The 23763-nt window shown below is 45.6% G+C and overlaps 1 pseudogene; it reads left to right on the plus strand.

Moving 5' to 3' along the window:
* Window positions 1-19151: 19151 nt before the first annotated feature.
* Window positions 19152-19995, plus strand: LOC132769915 (proteasome subunit beta type-6 pseudogene; annotated as a pseudogene).
* The last annotated feature ends 3768 nt before the right edge of the window (window positions 19996-23763 follow it).

The following is a 23763-nucleotide window of genomic DNA, read 5'->3' on the forward strand; positions in this document are numbered from 1 at the left end:
ACAGGTTTCCCAACACAAAGTTCTGTAGAGGCTCAAAATAAGTCCAACAAAGTTCTTTATTAAGGAACAAATGAATAAAATCCCATATAATCTTGGAAAACTGGTAGCTTTCTTGAACTGCCGACAAGGGACAGGCAACTGCTTAATAAATTGTTCCTTTCCTCTTTGGGGAAACCTTCTGACCCCTCCTTGGGCAATCTTTCTTAACACTGCTGACGTGAGGCCCCAACTCCCGGCTCCAAGCTGCGTTATGGATAACCCGAGTGGTCCCTTACCAGGCAGTGGTCGTTGCAGATCTGCCAGGCTGGTGTCCTTTTAGTTTCTCCACAAAGGCTGTGGAACTATTTCTTTTGTCCAGCAAAGCTGGCTGTAAATTTGTTTCTTTGACCCTGGCAGAGCTTACTGTAGATCTGTTTCTTTAACCCCAGCAAAGCTGCCTGTAAATCTGTTTCTTTAACCCCAGCAGAGCTGTAGAGGTTTTCCTTTTTCCCTAGCAAAGCTGTAAGGAGCTAAGCTTTTTACAGGTGGGGTAGAGAAGAGCCCACATGTCCTACTGCAAGGCTCCACACTGTAAGACTGAACTGAAAGTCCCCCTTTCCCTCCAAAACCTGGGGAAAGGGGCGGATCTAAAAGCTCTAATGATGATGGGCAGGTTGCTGGACCTATTATTGCAACCTGAAGGAAAGCTACCCAATTGCAAAATGCAAGAAAAGGAAATTCAAAAGTCCTGGCACAGCCATGCCAGCACATCCGTGTTGCCTGTGTATGCTTTGTTCTTTGTGGCTCTTCCTTCCTTCTGATTCCCTCGTACATCTTCTTCCTCTGTTTCTTTTGCTTTTCTTCCTTTTCCATTTCCCCTGAAACACCTTTCTCCCTCTTCTTCCAGCTTCCTTCCTTCCTTTTTTGTTCCCTCCCTTATTTCTTCTTCAATTTCCTCCTTTCTTTCTTTTCTTTCCTCCCCTCTCCTCATACCTTTCCCATTTCCTTTCCCTCCCTCTCTCCCTTACTCCCTTCCTTCCTGTCTGCCTGCCTTCTTTTTTTCTTCCCTCCCTTGGTCCCTTCTCTCTTTCCTTTATTTTTCTTTCTTCCGCTATCCTCACACCTTTCCCATTTCCTTTCTCTTCCTTCCTACTTTTTCTTTCCCCCCTCCCTTCATTCCTTCTTTCTTTCCTTTCTCTTTCTTTCCTCCCCTCCTCATACAGTATCTTTCCCCCCTTTCCTTCTTCTTGCCTTCTTCTTCCCTCCCTTTGTCCCTTCTTTCCTTCCTTTCAATTCCCTCTTTTCTCTTTATTTCCTCCCCTCTCCTCATACCTTTCCCCTTTCATGTCTTCCTTCATTCCTCCTACCTTCTTTTTATTTCTTCCATCCCTTTGTCCCTTCTTTTACACCTTCCTTCCCTCCTTTTATAGTGCTATTTTAAGGGAGCAGGAGATCAGGTGTAAAGATCAACAGGCAACGAGTGTGAGGCTTGTAGACAGATTATACTTCTTGTTACATGTTTAGTATGTGCTTAATAGGGTGCTTGCCTTCTATATTGTTCTGTTAGTAGTTGTCGTTTAGTTTTATGTGTCATGTTTTGGTTTCCTTTAAGCCTTTGTTTCTGTATCTCTTTCTGTCTGTATATATTTCTGTAATTCTGAATAAAATAAATGTTTTAACAGATATAGGACTTTCACCTTCTCTGCCTAGAAGTGCTGTTGCCTCGCCAAGCTTCAACTCCCATCATTCCAGAGCAGCTACTGCCAGAAGGGACAGAGAGCTTCATCTATGCTGATGATCGTGCCATTTCTACTCAAGCAGGGAGCTTTGAGATGGTAGAACAGAAGTTCTCCGAAGCTCTAGGTGCTCTTACCGCCTATTACAGGGAAAACCAGCTGATCCCTAATCAATCTAAAACACAGACATGTGCCTTTCATCTTAAGAACAGACAAGCATCCCGAGCTGTGAGGATCATCTGGGACGGAATCCCACTGGAGCATTGCAGCACACCCAAATACCTGGGAGTCACCCTGGACCGTGCTCTGACCTACAAGAAGCACTGCCTGAACATCAAGCAAAAAGTGGGTGCTAGAAACAATATCATATGAAAGCTGACTGGTACAACCTGGGGATCACAACCAGACACAGTGAAGACATCTGCCCTTGCGCTATGCTACTCTGCTGCTGAGTATGCATGCCCAGTGTGGAACACACTTCACCACGCTAAAACAGTAGATGTGGCATGCCACATTATCATGGGGTGTCTGCGCCCTACACCACTGGAGAAATAACACTATTTAGCAAATATTGCACCACCTGACATCAGTCGGGAAGTAGCAGCCAATAGTGAAAGGACCAAGGTAGTGACATCTCCAGCTCATCCCTTGTTTGGGTATCAGCCAACACGTCAATGACTTAAATCAAGACATAGTTTTCTAAGATCTAGAGACACTCGCTGGAACACCTCACCAAGCAAGAGTCCAAAAGTGGCAGGCTCAAACTCAGAACCTCAACCAATGGCTGATACCAAATGAGAGACTCCCTCCTGGGCACACAGAGGACTGGGCAACTTGGATGGCGCTGAACAGACTGCACTCTGGCACCATGAGATGCAGAGCCAACCTTCAGAAATGGTGCTAAAAAGTGGAATCCTCGACATGCGAGTGTGGAGAAGAGCAAACTACAGATGACCTACTGCAATGCACCCTGAGCCCTGCCACATGTACAATGGAGGACACCAGAGGCACTCCAAGTGGCCAGATACTGGTCAAAGGACATTTAATCAACTACCAAGCTTGCAAACTTCATGTTTTGTGTGTTTGTTGGTTTTGTTCTGTTAGAAATGTAATACAATTGTCTGATTGCCCCTGACACGATAAATAAATAAATAAATAAATCCCAGAGCATTGAGCCATAGCAGTTAAAGTGGTGTCAAACTGCATCTACAGTGTAGATGTCTCCCCATACAGCCTAAAGTCTGCTGAACATATCTGGATGTAGAGAGGTATAAATGGCACTTTTTCTTTCTCTGTTTCCTGAACTGCGTCTCCTAGAGGACTGCCCATTACAGATCTGAGCATTTTACAACTCAGTCTATAAACATCCCCATTCATGACAAGGAAAGGATTTATGTTTAACCTCACGGCACGCAACCGCCAAGACTTAATCCTTTCTTCCAGGACGACACTGTGCTATCAATAGTGTGTGAATCCTGGAAGTTCCCTGGTCCTTTGGAGAGACACATATATAACCTAGGATTGTGCCGAACTATGAATAAACCACCATCTTATTTTAGGATCACTCTATTTCTAAACTTGCTGGGTAGGACGGAAATATCCACCTCACAGTATCCTCCCAGGCGGGGCAAGAAGTGAGGATGGGCCCTGAAAGGGAGCAGGAAGGCAAGCAAACAACAAACAGTAACTTTGGCCAAAGGATCCGCCTGCTTTCAATCTCTGACTTACAGCATAGAATCATAGAATCATAGACTTGGAAGAGACCTCATGCGCCATCCAGTCCAATCCCCTGCCAAGAAGCAGGAATATTACATTCAAATCACCCCTGACAGATGGCCATCCAGCCTCTATTTAAAAGCCTCCAAAGAAGGAGCCTCCATCACACTCCAGGGCAGAGAGTTCCACTGCTGAACGGCTCTCACAGTCAGGAAGTTCTTCCTCATGTTCAGATGGAATCGTCTTTCTTGTAGTTTGAAGCCATTGATCCGTGTCCTAGTCTCCAGGGAAGCAGAAAACAAGCTTGCTCCCTCCTCCCTGTGGCTTCCTCTCACATATTTATACATGGCTATCATGTCTCCTCTCAGCCTTCTCTTCTTCAGGCTAAACATGCCCAGCTCTTTAAGCCGCTCTTCATAGGGCTTGTTCTCCAGACCCTTGATCATTTTAGTCAACCTCCTCTGGACATATTCTAGTTTGTCAATATTGCTCTTCAATTGTGGTGCCCAGAATTGGACACAATATTCCAGGTGTGGTCTAACCAAGGCGGAATACAGGGGTAGCATTACTTCCCTAGATCTAGACACTATGCTCTATTGATGCAGGCCAAAATCCCATTGGCTTTTTTGCCGCCACATCACGTTGTTAGCTCTTGTTTAACTTGCTGTCCACGAGGACTCCAAGATCTTTTTCACATGTACTGCTCTCGAGCCAGGCATTGTCCCCCATTCTGTATCTTTGCGTTTTGTTTTTCCTGCCAAAGTGGAGTATCTTGCATTTGTCACTGTTGAACTTCATTTTGTTAGTTTTGGCCAATCATCTCTCTAATCTGTCACGATCATTTTGAATCCTGCTCCTGTCCTCTGGAGTATTGGCTATCCCTCCCAATTTGGTGTCGTCTGCAAACTTGATGATCATGCCTTCTAACCCTTCATCTAAGTCATTAATAAAAATGTTGAACAGGACTGGGCCCAGGACGAAACCCTGCGGCACTCCGCTCATCACTTCTTTCCAGGATGAAGAGCACTGGTCCAGTCAGAGAATATTCACAGCATCAGCATTTTATACTACTTTAAAGCCATTTTTTAAAAGTAAAGTGCACATGAGAAATACCCAATAAATTCCTGGTTGTTTAGTGAGCTCCATAGAATGGAGTCAGAAAAGGTTTGTTGTTCAAGAAGATGTTCTCAGGAGCTGGCATTGGAACCATGGCCTCCAACGGGGTGGCCCTAGGCACATAATATGTATTGCGGTTGCAGCATTTCTAGCATCGCACAGATGACAAAATGGAGTTTGCCGAGCTAACTGCGACTGACCAGCTGACTTTGTAATTCTTACTTCATGCCAAACAAACAACAATTGTCCTTCAAGGAACTGAGGACACTTTTCTCAGGAATCATTCACTCCACAACTGTCCTGATCTGGCAGGTGCCATCCCATTTAATCCTCAGCTGTCCCAGTTGTCTGCCCCATTCCCCCATGGGTTTTTCCCATCCCCGTGTCTCATTTGAAGCTTCCTTCCATCAGGGAAAGTTGAGTTCAATAGGAGAGTGAGGGGCAATGTAGAATTCTTCTCCAACACCATGTTTCACACACACACACACATATATCAGTCAATAACCAGCACCAAACATATTATATATATATTCTGATGTCCTTATGTCTTTCAACCTCTGCTTCATCATATCAAGAAGGCACCCTCCAAGGCTGCATCTACACTGCATACTTGCTATGCTTTTTGTCTAGCTCGAGTGCTAGACGAGTGCCTGACCGCTGTGGCTGTCTGGATGAGGACAAACAAGCTGAAGATTAACCCCGACAAGGCAGAGGTCCTCCTGGTCGATCGTAAACCAGACCGCGGTATAGGGTGGCAACCTGTGCTGGATGGGTTGCACTCCCCCTGAAGTCACAGGTCCACAGTTTGGGTGTCCTCCTGGATTCTTCACTTACGTTTGAGGCTCAGGCGTCGGTGGTGGCCAGGAGGGCCTTTGCACAACTAAGACTCATGCGCCAACTGTGACCGTACCTCGAGAAGGCGGATCTGTCCAAGGTGGTCCACGCCTTAGTCACCTCTAGACTAGATTACTGCAATGCACTCTACGTGGGGCTGCCTTTGAAAATGGCCCGAAATTTCAGATGATCCAACGGGCAGCAGCCAGGCTGTTAACTGGGGCTCCTTTCAGAGAGAGGTCAACCCTTCTGTTCAAGGAGCTCCACTGGCTGCCATTCATCTACTGGACCCAATTCAAGGTGCAGGTTCTTACCTACAAAGCCCTGAACGGTTTGGGACCCGCCTACTTGCGTGATCGCATCTCTGTATATGAACCCACACGATCCCTTCGATCATCCGGAGAGGCCCAATTGGTGGGGACGAGAGAGAGGGCCTTTTCGGTGGTTGCCCCTCGACTCTGGAACTCACTCCCTAAAGACATCAGACAGGCTCCAACTTTGGCAGTCTTCAGGAGGAGCTTGAAGACGTGGCTGTTCCAGTGTGCCTTCCCGGAATAATGATCCATAGCACCTTGTCCTCTAAAGCACTTTATATTTCTTTAGGTCTGCTCGTATTCCCTTCCACACACACCAGTATCACCTTCTGTTCATGTCCCAGCATTATTTCCAATTTTAACTTAACATTTGGCGTCCCCACTGTTTTTAACTATGTGTTGTTTATTGATAATGCTGTTTCTTATTGTCCATGTGTTTTTAATTGCTTGTATTGTTGTTATTATTGCTTGTATTGTTATATTTGCGGTGGCTTTGCGGTGGCTCCAGTCATTTCTGGAGGGCCGTACCCAGAAGGTGTTATTGGGGGACTCCTGTTCAACGCCACAGCCTTTGACCTGTGGTGTTCCTCAGGGTTCCATACTGTCCCCCATGCTGTTTAACATCTACATGAAGCCGCTGGGTGAGATCATCCGGAGTTTCGGGGTGCGGTATCACCTGTACGCAGATGACGTCCAACTCTGTCACTCCTTCCCACCTGCTACTAAGGAGGCTGTCGAAGTCCTGAACCGGTGCCTGGCCGCTGTAACGGTCTGGATGAGAGCGAACAAACTAAAATTAAATCCAGACAAGACAGAAGTACTCCTGGTCAGTCGGAAGGCCGAGCAGGGTATAGGGTTACAGCCTGTGCTGGACGGGGTCGCACTCCCCTTGAAGGCGCAGGTTCGCAGCTTGGGTGTGACCCTGGATTCATCGCTGAGCCTGGATCCCCAGGTTTCAGCGGTGACCAGGGGAGCATTTGCACAGCTTCGGCTCGTGTGCCAGCTGCGCCCGTATCTTGGGAAGTCTGACTTGGCCACGGTGGTACACGCTTTGGTCACATCCCGCCTCGACTACTGCAACGCTCTCTACGTGGGGCTGCCCTTGAAGACGGCCCGGAAGCTCCAGCTAGTCCAGCGCGCGGCAGCCATGTTGTTAACCGGAGCGGGACGCAGGGAGCACACAACGCCCTTGCTGTCCCAGCTCCACTGGCTGCCGATTTGCTACCGGGCCCAATTTAAGGTGCTCATGTTATCCTACAAAGCCCTAAACGGTTCCGGCCCAAAATACCTTGCGAACCGCATCTCGGCCTACGAGCCCACGAGGACCTTGAGATCATCTGGGGAGGCACTTCTCTCGGTCCCGCCTGCCTCACAGGCACGCCTGGCGGGGACAAGAGAGCGGGCCTTCTCGGTGGTGGCCCCCCGGCTATGGAACTCCCTCCCGGCTGAAATCAGACAGGCGCCTTCCCTCATGGCCTTCCGTAAGGGCCTGAAAACCTGGCTCTTCGAGAAAGCCTTCAACTAAGTGCTATGTTTTTGGAATGACCACCGGAATGGACTACGACCATGAGATTGATTATGACCCCAAACAAGACGAAGCGGATTTTTAGTTTAATGAGTTGTTGTGTTAGTAAGATGTTGTGTAATGGTCTTGATCTATTGTAAATTGTTGTTTTTTCTATGTTTTGTACACCGCCACGAGTCGCCCTTGGGCTGAGAGTGGCGGTTAATAAGTGCAAATAATAAATAAATAATAAATAAATAATATATTTGGGCTCGGCCTCATGTAAGCCTCACCGAGTCCCTTGGGGAGATGGTAGCGGGGTACAAATTATTTATTTATTTATTTATTTATTTACTATGCTTTTTTACCGCTGTATCTCAAGCCCGAGGGCAACTCACAGCGGTTCACAAACAGTAAAGACAATAAAACAGCAATAGTTCAATACAACAATGACAATTAATTTACACATTTTCCATTAATAACTAATAAGCAATCCCAATACACAGTTATTACAAAAAACCCGTACCCAATCGCCTCATCATCCACGCATGATCCAAGTTCGTCGTCCATTGTTCCATTCCTATGTTCAGTTACCAGATTGCACTAAATTACTCAAACGCCTGCACAAACATCCAGGTCTTCAGCTTTCTACGGAATGCCATGAGAGATGGTGCCAGCCTAATGTCTGTAGGAAAGGTGTTCCACAGCCAAGGAGCCACCACCGAGAAGGCCCTATCTCTCATCCCTGCCAACCGTGTTTGGGAGGCCGGCGGGATTGAGAGCAGGGCCTCCCCGGAAGATCTCAAAGTCCTGGTGGGTTCATAGGCTGAGATGTGGTCAGATAGGTATCTTGGGCCGGAACCGTTTAGGGCTTTATAGGCCAATACCAACACCTTGAATTGAGCCCGGTAGCAAATCGGCAGCCAGTGGAGCTGGCGCAACAGGGGGGTTGTGTGCTCCCTGCGCTCCGCTTCTGTTAGAATCATGGCTGCCGCGCGTTGGACTAATTGCAGCTTCCGGGCCGTCTTCAGGGGCAGCCCCACGTAGAGAGCGTTGCAGTAGTCTAGGCGGGATGTGACAAGAGCGTGGACTACCGTGGCCAAGTCAGACTTCCCAAGGTATGGGCGCAGCTGGCGCACGAGCCTAAGCTGTGCAAATGCTCCCCTGGTCACCGCTGAAACCTGGGGCTCCAGGCTCAGTGATGAATCCAGGATCACACCCAAGCTGCGAACCTGCAAAATAAAGTGTTGTTGTTGTTGTTGTTGTTATTATTATTATTTGCACCACTTTAACTGCCATGGGTCAATGCTGTGGAAACCTGGGTTTTGTAGTTTGTAGTCCTCTTTGACAGAGAAGGATAAAGACCATGCAAAACTACAACTCCCATGACCCCATAGCATTGCCCTCTTCCCTGGAGGAAAAAAAAAGATATTGTTCCTTGTGTCTGAGGATTCTGTAACTCCATTTGTATGAAATAATATAATTTAAGCAAGCCAATTCAATCTTCCAACGTTTTCAGAAGAAAACTGTCCTGTTGATCCAACAGTGTTGGAAGATGTGGAATTTCAAAGCATTTGGTCTCCTGAAATGTGTTAGTTTCGGAGAGGAAAGCAGGGGAAACCTCCTTTGCCAGAACACCGAGCAACGTTCTTTGACCACAAAATATGGAAATGAATAACCAATATTTTCTTTTCAGGTAAATCCCACAAATATTTCACATTCTCCAACGTTTCACCAATGGAAAGTGGGGTCTGTGAGGCTATGCCACATCGGAACGCGGACAAAAGGCAACAAGGAGCAAGAGCGTCTCGTATTCATGGAAAAGAACACAAACAACTACTATTTGAATCCGAGTCAAGGAAGGACAAGACTCAACCCTGTATTAATGGTATCAAAGTGTAAATCTGTGGTGTAGATGCACCTTATACAGTAGAGTCTCGCTTATCCAACATAAACAGGCCGGCAGGACAACAAATGCAAGATACTCCACTTAGGCAGAAAAAAATGAAATGCAAAGATACAGAATGGGGGACGCCTGGCTTGAGAGCAGTACGTGTGAAAAATATCTTGGAGTCCTCGTGGATAACAAGTTAAACATGAGCCAACAATGTGATGTGGCGGCAAAACAAAGCCAATGGGATTTCATCAATAGGAGCCTAGTGTCTAGATCCAGGGAAGTAGTGCTACCCCTCTATTCTGCCTTGGTTAGACCACACCTGGAATATTGTGTCCAATTCTGGGCACCACAATCAAAGGGAGATGTTGAGAAGCTGGAATGTGTCCAGAGGAGGTCGACTAAAATGATCAAGGGTCTGAAGAACAAGCCCTATGAGGAGCGGCTTAAGGAGCTGGGCATGTTTAGCTTGAAGAAGAGAAGGCTGAGAGGAAATATGATAGCCATGTATAAATATGTGAGAGGAAGCCACAGGGAGGAGGGAGCAAGTTTGTTTTCTGCTTCCTGGAGACTAGGACGCGGAACAATAGCTTCAAACTACAAGAAAGGAGATTCCATCTGAACATGAGGAAGAACTTCCTGACTGTGAGAGCCGTTCAGCAGTGGAACTCTCTGCCCCGGAGTGTGGTGGAGCCAGGCTCCTTCTTTGGAAGCTTTTAAACAGAGGCTGGATGGCCATCTGTAAGGGATGATTTGAATGCAATATTCCTGCTTCTTGGCAGGGGGTTGGACTGGATGGCCCATGAGGTCTCTTCCAACTCTTTGATTCTATGGATAAGGGAAAATGTTGGATAATAAGGGGGGGGGGGGGAGCCTGTTAATCGTCAGATTGTGTTATGATTTTACAAATTAAGCACCAAAACATCACATTTTACAACAAATTGACAGGAAAAGCAGGTCAATACACGGCCACGTTCTGTAGTAATTACCTTATTTACAAATTTAGCACCAAAACATCGCAATGTATTGAAACAGCTGTGGATCTGGGCGGGAGGCAGACTGCGTTGGGCAATACAGAATATTGGCTGAGCGAAGATTGGATAAGCAAGACTCTACTGTATCTTCAAATCCTCCACCAACCTATGGTGATAACCATACAGTTCATAGGATTTTCGTAGGCAAGAAGTTGCTTTGCCAAATCCTTCTTCTAAAACAGTGGTTCTCAACCTTCCTAATGCCACGACCCCTTAATACGCTTCCTCATGTTATGGTGACCCCCAACCATAAAATTAGTTTCATTGCTACTTCATAACTGTCATTTTGCTGCTGTTATGAATCGTAATGTAAATATCTGATATGCAGGATGTATTTTCATTCACTGGACCAAATTTGGCACAAAGACCCAATACACCCAAATTTAAATACTGGTGGGATTGGGGGAGGGTATTGATTTTGTCCTGTGCGAGTTGTAGTTGCTGGAATTTATAGTTTACCTACAATCAAAGAGCATTCTGAACTCCACCAACGATGGAATTGAATCAAACTTGACACACAGAACTACCATGACCAAGAGAAAATACTGGAAAGGTTTGGTGGGCATTGACCTTGAGTTTTGGGAGTTGTAGTTCACCTACATCCAGAGAGCACTGTGGACTCAAACAATGATGGATCTAGACCAAACCTGGCACGAATTCTCAATATGCCCAAATGTAAACACTAGTGAGGTTTGGGCAGGAGCGGCTCAACCATTATGCAAAGTAAGCATTCGCAGTATAGTTGATTTTGCCCAGGGGTGCTCTTGAGGCGCTCTTGGGGGAAAATAGACCTTGACATATGCAAGTTGTAGTTACTGGGTTGTATAGTTCACCTACAATCAAAGAGCATTCTGAACTCCACCAATGATGGAATTGAACCAAATATGGCACACAGAAGTCCCATGACGAACAGAAAATATATATCAATGATTGGTTGGAGGGAGGGCACCAAAATACTGTTTGCTTTAGCCTTGCGGACCTTCTCCCTACAGGAGTGGGCTATTTGTTTGAATTCTTCTTTGGTGATTTCTCCCCTTTTCCACTTCTTGTGCATGTCTCTTTTTAGTCTTAGTACAGTTAGAAGTTCTTTGGACACTCATTCTGGCTTCTTTGCACTTGTACAATTTTTTCTCTTTGTTGGCACTGTTTGCAATTGTGCCTTGAGTATTTCACTCTTGAAAAACTCCCATACATCTGTAACTCCCTTTGTCTTTTAGTATCCTTGTCCATGGAATTCTGCTCAGTATTTCCTTAATTTTTTGGAAGTCAGCTCTCCTAAAGTCCAAAATGCGGGTTTGACTTGTCTTAGTTTCGGCCTTCCTTTGTACCTCAAACTGCAGGAGCACATGATCACTTGCCCTTAAGGATCCGACCACTTCAACTGCATCAATCAGGTCCTCCGCATTTGTTAGGATGGGATCGAGAGTAGCCAACCCCCTTGTTGCCTCTTCTACCTTCTGGACCATGAAATTGTCTGCAAGGCAAGCGAGGAATTTGTTGGACTTTGTACTCTTGGCTGCCGTACCAGCACACAGTCTAAATAGTCCCTCCCACAACCTCAAACAACATAGAGTTACGGGAAAACTGCATATCAAAAAAGATATACAATATAGTAAGCAATCACAATTATATACATAACAAATAACTAGTATAGGAGGCTTGTCAAATGTTGCTATTTCCAACATTGAAAATTACCTAGGGCCGCCACTGGGTTTGGGGAAAATAGACCTTGACATTTGGGCGTTGTGGTTGCTGGGATTTATAGTTCACCTACAATCAAAGAGCATTCTGAACTCTGCCAATGATTGAATTGGGTCAAACTTCCCACACAGAACCTCCATGACCAGCAGAAAATACTGTGTTTTCTTGTGGTCTTTGGTGACCCCTCTGACACCCCCTTGCAACCCCTCCAGGGGTCCCGACCCCCAGGTTGAGAAACACTGTTCTAAAAGATATAGTCTACAATTCTTGCGATTTGTTGACAGTCTCCCATCCAAGGCTTAACCCAGAGCAGACTGGATAACAGCACACCCAAGGCATTTAGGCCTTTTCCCTGAGATATCTTACTTCTGTTGTGAACAATGAACATTACATTAACTGTAAAAGACAATAGATTATGCGCATCACATGCAAACACATACAAACACAACACAGCCGGCATGACCTGCTCAACCTTTTGCCTGATTGATGTTGTCCGAGATACGACAATGAAAGTGTTCTTGGATGACGACTGCTGTGGTTGTTTTGCCTTTTTTTTCTTTCCCAAAGGCTAAAAATAAACTCAATTCAGAAACTTCCCTTTATGAAGCGAAGGGCTGCATCCTTCCTGGTGGTAATATAGAGCACTGAGTATTCCAATTGCCTTGGGAGTGTTTGCTTTTCCAAGATATGCGGCCAAAGTACATAAGATTAGATTAGACACAGCTTGTATAAGAATGCTGTAATGTGGGTGGAGAGTTTGTTGGCCAGACTGAAGTTTACAGGTATTTTATTTAAAACACGCGCACACATAAAGGAAATCTTCCTTTTCAAAGAGTTTGCGGTGCATATTTCAGATTTGTTCTTCAGAGTTGGTGGCTGCACTTGGGAACTTTGGTTTATCTTCTCCCCTGAAGACGCAGGTTCGCAGCTTGGGAGTGACCCTGGACTCATCGCTGAGCCTGGAACCCCAGGTTTCGGCGGTGACCAGGGGAGCATTTGCACAGTTAAAGCTTGTGCGCCAGCTGCGCCTGTACCTTGGGAAGTCTGACTTGGCCACGGTAGTCCACGCTCTGGTTACATCCCGTTTAGACTACTGCAACGCTCTCTACGTGGGGTTGCCTTTGAAGATGGCTCGGAAGCTCCAACTAGTCCAACGCTCGGCAGCCATGATACTAACAGGAGCGGAGCGCAGGGAGCATACAACTCCTCTGCTGCACCAGCTCCACTGGCTGCCGATTTGCTACCGGGCTCAATTCAAAGTGCTGGCATTGGCCTATAAAGCCCTAAACCGTTCTGGCCCAAGCTACCTATCCGAACGTATCTCTGCCTATGAACCCACCAGGACTCTAAGATCTTCTGGGGAGGCCCTGCTCTCGATTCCGACTGCATCACAAGCACGGCTGGCGGGGACGAGGGACAGGGCCTTTTCTGTGGTGGCCCCTCGGCTGTGGAACGCCCTTCCCATGGACATTAGATCAGCCCCTTCGTTAATGGTGTTTCGAAGAAAACTAAAAACCTGGCTGTTTGAACAGGAGTTCGGATAAACAGTGCAATGTACACGATGAATATTGGATCACGATTCTAGTTACGAGACGTTAATGTGTTGTTATTGATGTGTCACTATTCTGTATATTATGTTGTTAATGGTTTTTAAATTGTGTATGTTGTTGGATTGACTTTTTGCTCTTGTTGTGAACCGCGTTGAGTCGCCTATGGGCTGAGAAACTGCGGTATACAAGCAAAGTAAATAAATAAATAATCTCATGCTCTTAAATGCCAAAGAACTGTAGTCTCTACATCACCTACATTACATACTGACCTACATCTGAGCAAAACATGTGATCTTTTAGGAAAGGAAGGAAGGGTAGAAGAATATCAGCCTTGCTGGGATTCACATTCGTTCATTCCCTGGAACATTCACAAAATGCCACATGTTAATATAAAACAAACAGCTGGGTTCAAAAGTTGTGATATAAATAAATAACAACGGGCTTTTTAGAAAGCTAAACAACCATAACATTTAATTATCTCTTCATATTTTAGCAGGTATCTCTAAGAACAGTGTTTCTCAACCTGGGGGTCGGGACCCCTGAGGGGGTCGCGAAGGGGTATCAGAGGGGTCTTCAAAGACCATCAGAAAACACAGTATTTTCCGATGGTCATGGGGATTCCATGTGGGACGTTTGAGCCAATTCTATCATTGGTGGAGTTCAGAATGTTCTTTGATTGTAATGAACTATAAATCCCAGCAACTACAACCCCCAAAAGTCAAGGTCTATTTCCCCCAAGCTCCACCAGTGTTCACATTTGCGCATATTGAGTATTTGTGCCAAGTTTGGTCCAGATCCAGCATTGCATGAGTCCACAGTGCTCTCTGGATATAGGTGAACTACAACTCCCAAACTCAAGGTCAATACCCACCAAACCCTTCCAGGGTTTTCCGTTGGTCATGGGAGTTCTGTGTGGCAGATTAGGTTCAAATCCATCGCTGGTGGACTTCAGAATGCTCTTTGATTATAGGTGAACTATAAATCCCAGCTACAACTCCCAAATTACAAAATCAATCCTCCCCCAACCCCACTAGCATTTACATGTGGGTGCATTGGGTATTTGTTCCCAGTTTGGTCCAGTGCATGAAAATACATCTTGCATATCTGACATTTACATTATGATGTATAACAGTAGTAAAATGACTGTTATGAAGTAGCAACAAAAACAAAGTTATGGTTGGGGGTCACCACAACATGAGGGACTGTATTAAGGGGTCACGGCATTAGGAAGGTTGAGAACCACTGTTCTAAGAAGGAAGGCTTTGTTGGAAATAGCAACATTTGACAAGCCTCCTATACTAGTTATTTATTATGTATATAATTGTGATTGCTTACAATATTGTATATCTATTTTGATATGCAGTTTTCCCGTAACTCTATGTTGTTTGAGGTTGTGGGAGGGACTATTTAGACTGTGTGCTGGTACGGCAGTCAAGAGTACGAAGTCCAACAAATTCCTCGCTTGCCTTGCAGACAATTTCATAATCCAGAAGGTAGAAGAGGCAACAAGGGGGTTGGCTACTCTCGATCCCATCCTAACAAATGCGGAGGACCTGATTGATGCAGTTGAAGTGGTCGGATCCTTAAGGGCAAGTGATCATATGCTCCTGCAGTTTGAGGTACAAAGGAAGGCCGAAACTAAGACAAGTCAAACCCGCATTTTGGACTTTAGGAGAGCTGACTTCCAAAAAATTAAGGAAATACTGAGCAGCATTCCATGGACAAGGATACTAAAAGACAAAGGGAGTTACAGATGGAAGGGAGTTTTTCAAGAGTGAAATACTCAAGGCACGATTGCAAACAGTGGCAACAAAGAGAAAAAATTGTACAAGTGCAAAGAAGCCAGAATGGGTGTCCAAAGAACTTCTAATTGTAGTAAGACTCAAAAGAGACATGCACAAGAAGTGGAAAAAGGGAGAAATCACCAAAGAAGAATTCAAATAAATAGCCCACTCTTGTAGGGAGAAGGTCCGCAAGGCTAAAGCACAAAATGAGCTCAGGCTTGCCAGCGACATTAAAAACAATTAAAAGGGCTTTTTTTCTTATGTCAGTAGAAAAGGAAGAACAAGGAGGCGATAGGGCCTTTTCGAGGAGAAGATGAGGCAATGCCGGCAGGGGATAGTGAAAAGACAGAACTGCTTAATGTCTTCTTTGCCTCGGTCTTCTCACAAAAAGAAAATCATCTTCAACCTCAGCAAGATGGAGTAGATGAGGGATTAGAGGACATCCAACCCCAAATTGGGAAACAAGTCATCCAGGAATATCTGGCCGCTCTAAACGGGTTCAAATCCCTGGGGCCAGATCAACTACACCCAAGAGTATTGAAGGAACTAGCGAAAGTCATCTCGGAACCATTGGCAATAATCTTTGAGAGTTCTTGGAGAATGGGAGAAATTCTAGCAGATTGGAGGAGGGGCAATGTGGTCCCAATCTTGAAGAAGTGAAAAAAGGATGACCCAAACTATTACCTTCCGGTCAGCCTCATGTTGATACAATGCAAGATTCTGGAAAATATTGTTAAGGAAGTGGTCTAAAAATACTTAGAAACAAATGGGGTCATTGCTAATAGTCAACATGGATTTATCAAAAACAAGTCATGCCATACTCATCTGATCTCTTTTTTCGATAGAGCTACAAGCTGGGTAGATGCGGGGAATGCCGTGGATGTAGCGTACCTGAACTTCAGTAAGGCCTTCGACAAGGTGCCCCATGACCTTCTGGCAAACAAACTAGTCCAATGTGGGCTAGGCAAAACTACAGTTAGGTGGATCTGTAATTGGTTAAGCGGACGAACCCAGAGGGTGCTCACCAATGCTTCCTCTTCATCCTGGAAAGAAGTGACGAGTGGAGTGCCATCAGCAGGGTTCCGTCCTGGGCCCGGTCCTGTTCAACATCTTTATTAATGACTTAGATGAAGGGTTAGAAGGCATGATCATCAAGTTTGCAGACGACACCAAATTGGGAGGTGTGCAGAAGTCATTGATACTATGTATGTGTTTAACTGTTAGAGTATATATTTGTGTTTGTAACAGTAGCTAAAACTAGAGTTATCTGGTTTGAATCCACAGTGAGCGTTGCCAAGGAGACCGGGCAGGCTAGCTCAGGAGAGTGAGAAGTGGGCGGAGCCAAGCAAAAAAAGTTATGTGCGTCTTTGGAAAAGGGGCAGTGTGAGTGTAGAGGCTTGAAAAAAAGCCTGGGAGAGAGGTGTGTGTGAGCAGCTGGAGGTTTTTCAGTCTAGAAGGGCTGAAGAGAGAAACCTGGCCAGTTTCTTTAGTCAAGGAAGACTAAAGAAAGCTTGTTAGGATCCCTAGTCAAGGAAGGACTAGAGATCAGAGATTTGATCAAGGAAAGATCAAATTGGAAGGCTATTCATAGTAGGAAACATTGTTCACTAAAGAGCTTCACCTCAGTAAAAGTTAGCCACGAGCTGTGTTATTTGGAAGAGTGGACTGTATTACAAACCAAGTGATATTCAAAGTTCTATAAGTTATTTAACAGCCTGCAACCATACGCTTTGTACACAATAAACTTGTTATCTTTTGTTGAAGACCATCTCATCTCAATTAATCTGCGTCTGTAAAGCCAGATCTCATCGGTGGTACCTCAAATACCTCATGTTGGTGGCAGTTACCTTAATTTACAAGTAATAATTGGCCTCCTCTATAATATATTCTTATCAACAATTGAGGCCTGAGATTAATTCCCTCCATAATCATCCACACCTGTACAATTGGTTCGTGCATCACTGTACAGGAGGGATAGCCAATACTCCAGAGGACAGGAGCAGGATTCAAAACGATCTTGACAGATTAGAGAGATGGGCCAAAACTAACAAAATGAATTTCAATCGTGACAAATGCAAGATACTCCACTTAGGCAGAAAAAAATGAAATGCAAAGATACAGAATGGGGGATGTATGGCTTGAGAGCAGTACGTGTAAAAAAAGGTTTTGGGGTCCTCGTGGACAACAAGCTAAACATGACCCAACAATGTGATGTGGTGGCAAAAAAAGCCAATGGGATTTTGACCTGCATCAATAGGAGCATAGTGTCTAGATCTATGGAAGTAATGCTACCCCTCTATTCCGCCTTGGTTAGACCACATCTGGAATATTGTGTCCATTTCTGGGCACCACAATTGAAGAGAGATATTGACAAGCTGGAATGTGTCCAGAGGAGGGCGACTAAAATGATCAAGGGTCTGGAGAACAAGCCCTATGAGGAGTGGCTTAAAGAGCTGGACGTATTTAGCCTGAAGAACAGAAGGCTGAGAGGAGACATGATAGCCATGCATAAATGAGAGGAAGCCACGGGGAGGAGGGAGCAAGCTTGTTTTCTGCTTCCCTGGAGACTAGGACACAAAACAATGGCTTCAAACTACAAGAAAGGAGATTCCATGTGAACATTAGGAAGAATTTCCTTACTGTTAGAGCTGTTCAGCAGTGGAACTCTCTGCCTCGGAGTGTGGTGGAGGCTCCTTCTTTGAAAGCTTTTAAGCAGAGGCTGGATGGGGAAAAGGGTTTATATATCTGTGGAATGACCAGGGTGGGACAAAGGACTCTGTTGGAGTTGGTGTGAATGTTTCAACTGACCACCTTGATTAGCATTTGATAGCCTGGCAGTGCCTGGGGCAATCTTTTGTTGAGAGGTGATTAGATGTCATTGATTGTTTCCCCTTTGTTGTTTTGCTGTTGTCAGGGGTGCTTTGAATGCAATATTCCTGCTTTTAGGCAGGGAGTTGGACTGGATGGCCTATGAGGTCTCTTCCAACTCTATGATTTCAATTTTACAAAGGTGTATATCACAATATATATTTATATGTTGGATAGGACGCCCCTCGAACCATAAGAAATGCAAAAAGTGCCCTGTTAATGACTCATTCCCCTGTGTGGCGCGTGTCTCATGTTGGACTCCTCGGCAGACTTCGGCATAGGTGTCCCTCCGGGTTTTGAAACCAATTGCTGGCTTTAAGCGGTAACTGGTTCACGGCCGGGGAATGCGATCCTGTGAATGCCTCCTTGTAACAGAATACACTGTACACACAGGGATATGAGCGGAGGCTTCAGTTTCCAGCTGGGCCATCGGAATTTTATTTTCACAGGCTCCTTCAGCTTCCTGATCCTTGCCGTAACTTTCCATTCATTAAACGGCAGCTTGCAAATTAAATGTTCTGACATAACATAGCTGGGATTCTTGGGCTGCGAGCCTTAACCAGAACGTTTCACTAGTTTCCTTCAGACAACTTTTAATTTTCGTTTCCTTCTTGGGAGGAGGAGAAGGAAACATCCAAGCCTCTCTGAGGAACAATATTGTCCCTTGTGTTTCTTTCAGCATACCATATACTCCTTTGAGAAGTGTGTGACGGCTGTGGATATTTATAGGGGAAAGTGTGGCATTTCTTTTCCTACAGGAAGAAAAAAGGTATCTAAGTATAGCTCCATACAAGCCATGATATATCCTTCCACTGTCCTGATTTGGCAGGGGAAGTCCGGATTAACCTTTTGCTACCCTACTTTTTTTTTTGCTACGTCTGGCGGTGGCCAGGAGAGCTTTTGCGCAATTAAAACTTGTGCACCAGTTGCGCCCGTATCTTGGGAAGTCTGATCTGGCCACGGTAGTCCACGCTCTTGTTACATCCCGAATAGACTACTGCAACGCTCTCTACGTGGGGTTGCCCTTGAAGACTGTTCGGAAACTTTAACTAGTCCAGCGAGCGGCAGCCAGACTGTTCACTGGAGCGACATACAGGGAGCATACCACCCCCCTGAGCAGCGCGATCCAAGATGGCGGCGCTCGTGAGAGGAGCAGCGATGGCCGGGCCCGGCTTGGGCCTGTCCGGGGGGCGTCCAGACTGGACGGACCGGGCAGAGATCACCGGGACCACTATCATGGCGGTAGAGTTTGACGGAGGGGTCGTCATTGGTGCCGATTCCAGGACCACTACCAGTTCCTACATTGCCAACCGAGTGACGGATAAGCTGACCCAGATCCACGACCACATTTACTGCTGCCGGTCAGGCTCAGCCGCCGACACCCAGGCCACTGCAGATGCCGTCACGTACCAGCTGGGCTTCCACAGCATTGAACTGGACGAGCGTCCCTTGGTGCACACGGCGGCCAACCTCTTCAAGAAGATGTGCTACCGATACCGGGAGGACCTGACGGCCGGGATCCTGGTGGCCGGGTGGGACAAGCGCAAAGGAGGGCAGGTGTATTCGGTGCCCATGGGGGGCATGATGGTGCGCCAGCCCTTCTCCATCGGTGGCTCGGGCAGCTCCTACATCTACGGCTACGTCGACGCCTCCTACAAGCCCGGCATGATCAAGGAGGAGTGCTTGGCCTTTGCCGCCAATGCCATCTCTCTGGCCATGGACCGCGACGGCTCCAGCGGAGGGGTCATCCGCCTGGCTGCCATCACCGAGGACGGCGTGGAGTGCAAGGTCATCCTGGGCCACGAACTGCCCCGCTTCTCCACCCTCTGAAGGAAGGCAGGCAGGAAGGAAGTCTGGCCATCGCTGTTACTGCTCTTGTTATTATTGTTGTTATTGTTGTGAATCACCCCAGTCCTTTGTTCCAGTGTCAACACAATATTAAAAACATGGGAGTGGGAAAAAAAATACCACCCCCCTGCTGTGCCAGCTCCACTGGCTGCCGATTCAGTTCCGAGCACAATTCAAGGTGCTGGTTTTGACCTACAAAACCCTGTACGGTTCCGGTCCAGTGTATCTGTCCGAACGTATCTCCCTCTATGTCCCACCCCGGAGTTTGAGATCATCTGGGGAGGCCCTGCTCTCAACCCCACCACTGTCTCAAGTGAGGCTGGTGGGGACGAGGAGCAGGGCCTTCTCAGTGGTGGCCCCTCACCTGTAGAACTCACTCCTGGGGGAAATCAGGGCATCATCATCCCTCCTCGCCTTCAGGAGGAGGGTGAAGACGTGGTTATGGGACCAGGCCTTTGGGCACTCTGGCAATTAAATCAGACAATCAGGCGAGTAAGATCAACAGGATTGATGAAGTGGAACGTAAAACTAGATCTATCAGTTAGCGAACGCTGCCCATGTAAGAGGATAAATTGGGTTTGTATTGGTTTTATTGGTTTTATTGATTTTATGGTTATAATGCATGAATTGTTGTCAACTGTGAATTGATGTAATTTTGTGTATGATTGTTTTTATGATGCAGGCATCAAATTGTGCCTTTGCCTCTGTAAGCCGCCCTGAGTCCCCTTCGGGATGAGAAGGGCGGGGTAAAAGAACCCCAAATAAATAAATAAATAAATAAATAAATAAATTTCCCCAGTTTCCTATTTCTCCTTCCCTCCTTATTCCTTATTCCTTTGTCCTCGTCTTGCCTTCCCAAAGCAATTTGCACAGAATTCACTTAGCATGGGAGAAACAGTAAAAGGAGGACTCTTGCCCTTCCCTGTAGAAACAGGCAAAAGCAACATGCTGCAGCCCTTAACTTTTGCCATCTTGACCAGACTCTGATGTTGCTTGGCTACCTGTGTCCTGCTTTTCATAAATGAAACATCAGAGGTATGAGCTGTTGTAGGTTTTTCCGGGCTCTATGACCATGTTCTAGAGGCATTCTCTCCTGACGTTTCGCCTGCATCTATGGCAAGCATCCTCAGAGGTAGTGAGGTCTGTTGGAACTAGGAAAAAGGGTTTATATATCTGTGGAATGACCAGGGTGGGACAAAGGACTCTTGTCTGTTGGAGCTAAGTGTGAATGTTTCAACTGACCACCTTGATTAGCATTTGATGGCCTGGCAGTGCCTGGAGCAATCTTTTGTTGAGAGGTGATTAGATGTCATTCATTGTTTCCCCTCTGTTGTTTTGCTGTTGTAATTTTAGAGTTTTTTTAATACAGGGAGCCAGATTTTGTTCATATTCATGGTTTCCTCCTTTCTGAGCAAATGAACAAAATCAAGCAATGACATCTAATCACCTCTCAACAAAAGATTGCCCCAGGCACTGCCAGGCCATCAAATGATAATATATATGCTAGCGGTCCCCTGCCACGTGTTGCTGTGGCCCAGTCTGGTGATATGGAAAATAAAGTAATTAGAAAGTGCTGGTTTCTGATATATGTAATGTCTTTATGCTTGTCGGTAAACAGTATTTCTTGATGTTTCTTTGTCAGTGTTTACATAGAGATTGTCTGGTTTGCCTACTCTGGAACATGCAACTTATAATTGTCCATCTTTAGGGGTACCTTTCAAATCTATAATACTTTATCTGTGTGTGTGTGAATCATATATATCTATGTATATCTATGCCTAGATGGCTCTCTGTCAGGAGGGCTTTGATTATGTTTTCTTGCCCTGGTGAAGGGAGTTGGACTGGATGGCCTTAAGTATTTTCTGTTGGTCATGGGGGTTCTGTGTGGGAAATTTGCCCCAATTCTGTCATTTGTGGGGTTCATTCAGAATGGTCTTTGATTGTAGGTGAAATATAAATCCCAGTAACTACAACTCCCAAATGCCAAGGTCTATTTCCCCCAAACTCCATCTGTGTTCATATTTGGGCATATGGAGTATTTGTGCCGAGTTTGGTCCAGATCCATCATTGTTTGAGTCCACAGTGCTCTCTGGATGTAGGTGAACTACAACTCCCAAACTCAAGGTTAATGCCCAACAAATGCTGCTAGAATTTTCTGTTGGTCATGGGAGGCCTGTGTTACAAAATTGGTTCAATTCCATCATTGGTGGAGTTCAGAATGCTCTTTGATTGTAGGTGAACTATAAATCCCAGCAACTACAACTCCCAAATGACAAAATCATAATATTTTGAGTGATGGTCACTCCTTGTGTAGTGAGATGTTTTGTTGCCAAATTTGGTGTGATTTCATTCATTGGTTCTTTTGTTTTTAAGGTACTCATTATGCTTTGTGCATATATCTATATAAATAAAAATGCAATGTTCGTTTGTGGGATTAACAGAACTCAAAAACCACTGGACGAATTGACACCAAATTTGGAAACAAGACACGTAACAACCCAATGTATGTCCTTCACTCAAAAAAACTGATTTTGTCATTTGGGAGTTGTAGTTGCTGGGATTTATAATTCACCTACAATCATAGAACATTCTGAACCCCACCAATGATGGACTTGAACCAAACTTGGCACACAGTTCTCCCATGACCAACAGAAAATACTGGAAGGTTTGTTGGGCAGTGTCCTTTGGTATTGGAGTTGTAGTTCACCTACATCCAGGGATCACTGTGGACTCAAACAATGATGGATCTGGACCAAACTCTACACGAATACTCAATATGCCCAAATGTGAACACTGGTGGAGTTTGGGGGAAATATATTCTTGACATTTGGGAGTTGTAGTTGCTGGGATTTATAGTTCACCTACAATCACAGAGCATTCTGAACTCCACCAACAATAGAATTGGGCCAAACCTCCCAAACAGAACCCCCATGTGGGCCACAGCAACACGTGACAGGGGATGGCTAGTATCTATATAAATAAAAATGTAATGTTTGTTTGTGGGATTAACAGAACTCAAAAACCACTGGACGAATTGACACCAAATTTGGACACAATACACCTAACAGTCCAACGTATGTCCTTCACTAAAAAAAAAATGATTTTTGTCATTTGGGAGTTGTAGTTTCTGGGATTTGTCGTTTATGTACAATCAAAGAGCATTGTGAACCCCACCAATGATAGAAATGGGCCAAACCTCCCACAGCAACGCGTGGCAGGGAACGGCTAGTGTGTGTGTATGTATGTATGTATATATCTCCCAGTAGTTAGATATAACCCCAAAGACAGTTTTGAATGTTCTAGTAATGTGCATGTACGCCAGTCAAAGCTCTTGGGATTTTGGCCTGCATCAATAGGAGCATAGTGTCTAGATCTAAGGAAGTAATGCTACCCCTCTATTCTGCTTTGGTTAGACCACATCTGGAATATTGTGTCCAATTCTGGGCACCACAATTCAAGAGAGATATTGACAAGCTGGAATGTGTCCAGAGGAGGGCGAATAAAATGATCAAGGGTCTGGAGAACAAGCCCTATGAGGAGCGGCTTAGGGAACTGGGCATGTTCAGCCTGAAGAAGAGAAGGCTGAGAGGAGATATGATAGCCATGTTTAAATATGTGAGAGGAAGCCACAGGGAGGAGGGAGCAAGCTTGTTTTCTGCTTCCTTGGAGACTAGGACGCGGAACAATGGCTTCAAACTACAAGAGAGGAGATTCCATCTGAACATTAGGACGAACTTCCTGACTGTGAGAGCCGTTCAGCAGTGGAACTCTCTGCCCCGGAGTGTGGTGGAGACTCCTTCTTTGGAAGCTTTTAAGCAGAGGCTGGATGGCCATCTGTCAGGGGTGATTTGAATGCAATATTCCTGCTTCTTGGCAGGGGGTTGG

This window comes from Anolis sagrei, chromosome 9 (assembly GCF_037176765.1).
Source record: "Anolis sagrei isolate rAnoSag1 chromosome 9, rAnoSag1.mat, whole genome shotgun sequence".
Taxonomy (NCBI): Eukaryota; Metazoa; Chordata; class Lepidosauria; order Squamata; family Dactyloidae; genus Anolis; species Anolis sagrei.